Raw genomic sequence first — 5,013 nt, 5'->3', positions numbered from 1 at the left:
GGATAAAGGAATCAAAATAATATGAGTGCTTGCTCTGTGTCAGGAGCAGAGAACAGGCCCCCAGGGGGTCTCAAGACAGGAGGGAAAGGGAGTGAGAAGGAGGCTCCACCTATACTCTGGCAGGAACTAGGGATGGGGTTCACAGAGTTCTGGAAGATGAGAGCTTGGTGATCAGACTTCTCTCTAGGGGGAAGCAGGGGCCTAGGGAAAAGCTGGTGATATTGGGACGTGGTTATCTTCCTGATCGCAAGTCCTCAAGAAGAAGCTGATAGCAGTGACAGCAGAGCTGTCTCCCCAATCCCCATGGGAAAAAGAAACCCAGTATCCTTCAAATATCTGCTCTTAAGTCATTCAAAAGACAACATTTGTGACATTAGGATGAGGCTCCAGGATTTGTATGGAAGGCAGCCTTTTTTGCTAGCCTCATTATCCAGGGAGCTGACTTGGGTCAAAAGTAACAAGAGAAAAGAAGGAAAAGTGGGTAGATTTTTCCCAAGTGAGAAGTACAGCCCATATCTTTAGGCCAAGTTGCCCAATCCAAGACATTCTTCCTCATGTTTCTTTTCTTTCATTTTTGTGGAAGTTGACTCAGAAGTTTAAAGGACATAGGCATGAGCAGTGTGTGCACACATATCCATCTGTGTCTACACTTGGGTTAGAGTAAATGTGTAAATATACTTGTGTGTGTATCTGGGTAGTGTGTGTGTACTTAGAAGCTTCCAGAACTTTGTAAAAAACCACACTTAATGAATAGCCAGTCCCTATTCTTGGGTGGGCAAACATGGCCTCAGTCCTCATGGAGTTGACAGTCTGCTGGAGGGATAGGCATGAAAAAGAACACACCCAGAATGAGCTCAATAGTTCAAGTTTCAGCAGTGCTGCAAAGGTATAGCACAGGGTTTCCTGATGGCACACAGCAGAGTACCTCATCAGTGGTCAAGTGGAGGTCCAAGAAGACTTCCCTGAGGATGATAGGAGACATTACCTAGGAGACGAGAGGGACAAGCTTTGCAGAACTCTTTCTGGAATAGCACATGCAAAGGTCCTGTGGTGGAAAGGTCATGAAGAGCGCAGGAAAATGAAAGAAGGCCAGTGTGGCATGCACAGGTAAAAAGAGGCTGAATATGGTGCAAGATGAGGCAGACTCAGAGTAGTCAAGGCCTTGCAGAGCATGATGAAGAGTTTGGCCTTTATCATAAGAGTGACCAGAAACCTCTGAAGGATTTTAAGCAAGAAGGGGTGACATCATCAGAATAGTTTACTTAAAATAATATTCTCTACAGTACGGAAAACCACTTGGCGAGGGGATCAGAGCTGAAGCAGAGCTCAGGTAAGGACTGTGAGAGGTCTTGGATGGAGACACTGGTGCCTTGGATTAAGAGGGGTGGAGAAGAAGAGAAGGGATAGATTCAAGGAGATCAATGAGGAAAATGAACAGTGCATAACTACGAGATGTGTAAGCAGACAAGGAAGAAAAATATATAATGGCTCTGTGAAAGTGGGTGCAGTTGGTGTCTGTTCACCCAGATAGGCAGTGCCGAAAGTGGACCATGTTTGAGAAAAAAGATCATGAGTTTGGTTTTGGCCATAGTGCACTTGAGGTACCTGTGTAAAATTGCACATGAGATATCAGGTAAGTAGTTAGATTCATGGACCTTGTCCTCAAAAGTGTGGTCCAGACTAGAGAGAAGAATTTGGAAGTCATTAACATACAAGAGGGGGCTAAAGCCAGGTGAGAGTGAGATCACCCAGAGAGACAGTGAGAAGAGAATGGATCTAGGAGGGAGTCCTCAACTCCCAACATCTAATGGCCCCATAGAGAAAAAGCCACGAGACCATAGGGAAACAGTGGGTGGCCAGAGAGGAAGGGAGAAAACTAGCAGAGTGCTATATTGCAGAAGCAAAGGGAAGGAGTTTTGATTTGATTTGATTTTTTTATTTTATATTTTTTAGGTTTGTGGTTTTTTACATTTTAGGTTAATATAAGGGTAAAAATATTTAGGCTACATTATTTTTTTCAATTCTAAGGTAAAGTTCCAGTTGTAGTTGAGCCTTTCACCCAGGGGATTTCTTTTTATTATTATTAAATCCTAACTGTGTACATTAATGCATTTATGCAGTACAATGTGCTGCTTTGACGTGCAATGTGGGAAGTTTCCATCAAACTGATTAATATAGCCATCACCTCACTTACATATTTGTTGTGGTAAGACATTTATACTCTACTCTTAATAATTTTCAAATGTACCATTGCATTGTGCACATTAGATGAGGTCCTACCAATACCCTCCCGGCCTTGCTCCTCCCCTCCCCTCCCCTCCCCTCTCCTTCCTCTTTCCTCCTTCTTTGTGGACTATAGTTGTGTTTTATCATTTGTATGAAAGTGTGGGTGATTAAATATTGGTTTCATAATAGTATTGAGTGCACTGGATACTTTTTCTTCCATTCTTGAGATACTTTACTAAGAGGAATATGTTCCAGCTCCATCCAGGTAAACATAAAAGAGGTAAAGTCTCCCTCTTTTGTGGCTGCATTGTATTCCACGGTGTACATACACCACAATTTGTTGATCCATTCATGGGTCAATGGGCACTTGGGCTGATTCCGTGATTTGATTTTAAATGTTCTCCAGAGGTTAAGTAAGATGGGGACTAGAAATGTCCATCAGATTTAAAAACATAAATGTAACTGAAGTTATCTGGGTCCAGGATCAGAGAGGAAAACCTGACTAGAAGAAAATCACCCTGCTTCAGCTCCGATCCCCTCACCAGGTGGTTTTCTTCTGTCAGATTTTCCTCTCTAATTGGGTCCTCCTGGACCCAAATAACTTGGGTTACATTTATTTTTTAAAATCCAATGGACATTACTAGTTCCCATCTTTACCTCTGGAGAGCATTTCACTGGAAAACCCCAGGTGAGACAGGGATGAGTGAGAAATCCTGGAGTGGAGACAGCCAATGTAGGCCACTCTTTCTAGAAATTTATGAGTGGGAAGAGATGAGATGATAGCTGGAGAAGGATATGGAGTTGAAGGAACAGACTTGAGCCACTGGGAAAGAGCCAGTGAAGAAGGAGAGGCTGAAGTCTCTAGAGAACAAAGGGAAAGTTAATTTTGTTCAGTTGCAGTGGGACTGAAGGAACAGTCTTCCACTCTGGTGACTCCCTCACAGTCTCCATCATAAATGTCAAATGAATAGTCAACACTGTCCAATATCCTACTATACTCTCTGAGTACAAGTTTTTCTGCTCCCACAAATAATTATTTCACATTTTCTTCTCTCTCCTCAAACCTCCCTCTCCACTCCACTACCAAATAGTGACACTTTCCTCACCCCTCTGCAAGAAAGTAGAAACAATCAAACCAGAACTGCCTTGTCCTCTGACATAAAACCTACTAAAGACTCACACATTGCTCACTTACCCTGCTTTCCTTCTGTTAGCACATGACACATGTTCCTGTGCCTCTGGAAGGCCAGCCCCTCCACACACACCCTGGATTCCCATCACCGCCCTAAGGCCTTGCATCTACAGTAAGGTGACCAGATTTTTTTTTTTTTTTTTTGAGACAGAGCCTCAAGCTATCCCCCTGGGTAGAGTGCCGTGGCATTACAGCTCACAGCAACCTCCAACTCCTGGGCTCAAGCGAGTCTCCTGCCTCCGCCTCCCAAGTAGCTGGGATCACAGGCGCCCGCCACAACGCCCGGCTATTTTTTGGTTGCAGCCATCATTGTTGTTTGGCGGGTCCGGGCTGGGGATTTGAACCCGCCACCTTATGTGTACGTGGCTGGCGCCTTAGCCGGTTGAGCTATAGGTGCCGAGCTGACCAGATTTTAACATTGGTAAAGCGGGACACCATTGACTGGGGGAGGTGTGGTTCTTAATTAAAAATTTGGTCTATATGGAGCAACAAAAATTTTCATAGAATGCAAAAATAGTATTGTAATATATATTTTTTAAATTTCAACATAAGTACAATTTACAAATATAATACATTAAAAAATATGTATAGTATTATTTTATTCTTTGGCATATTTCTCATTTGAGTGAATTTTTTTTAGTAGATTGCTGTCGTTGTTCAAAAGGTCATGAAATTTTTCACAGGAATTTGTTAAATTATATTTCACACATAAAATGGCTTTCAAAGTCTCAACACTTAATTGTGATTTTTCTGATGTCCACACTTTATTTACCGTAGAAAAAACGCGTTCAGTGGCAGCATTAGTTCCCAGTAAGGACAGCACGTATCCCACAATTTTTAGTGCATTATTGTATGGAACATGGTTTGTTTCAAAATGATGAAATATTTCTAACCATTTGTTCTCTATTGTGATTTTTGCTAATGCCCAAGATTTAACCTTTTCCTTACCAATATATTTTTTTTAATAATGATACCTTGTAAGTTGTAAGTGTCACTTTCAAGGCCAGCACTAGACTTTTTGCCACCACTATAAAATATAAATAATATGAGTACGGTCTGCTAAATTCATGAAATAAATAAATAATTTACCTAAATTATCTGAATAGCTGATTTGTTGACATCACTTGTTTAACTAGCACTAGCACGCAGTATGATGTGTATCGTCTGAGAGACAGTTACAAAATGTTTCCGTCAATGCCAAGGCCAAAAAATGCCATTGTTCATTAAGTCCAAACAATGGTGGTGGAATTCTAACAACTAATCAACAATGCGAATTTTGATAAGCAGTTCTCGATAATCAGTTCTCAACAATTTGTTATTAAAGTTTAATATTATAAAATTAACAAAAATAATATAAGACTCATATCCTGGCAAAATAGGCACATGGCAGCCGAAAACCATATATTCCCTTCCCGTTCTCCCACCGTTCCCTAGCTTGTTGTGCATTCTTTCCAAAAATCGGGACCTTTTTAAAATGCCACGGGATGCAGGACAAATTGTTAAAAATCGGGACTATCCCGGCAAAAGCGGGACATCTGGTCACCTTAATTTCTCTCCTTTCACTTCAACATCATCAATATCTACCTTCTGTGGAC

This window comes from Otolemur garnettii, unplaced genomic scaffold (assembly GCF_000181295.1).
Source record: "Otolemur garnettii isolate 467f Iridium unplaced genomic scaffold, OtoGar3 scaffold00190, whole genome shotgun sequence".
NCBI lineage: Eukaryota > Metazoa > Chordata > Mammalia > Primates > Galagidae > Otolemur > Otolemur garnettii.
The sequence above is the reverse complement of the archived record's forward strand: the minus strand, read 5'-3'. Positions refer to the sequence as shown.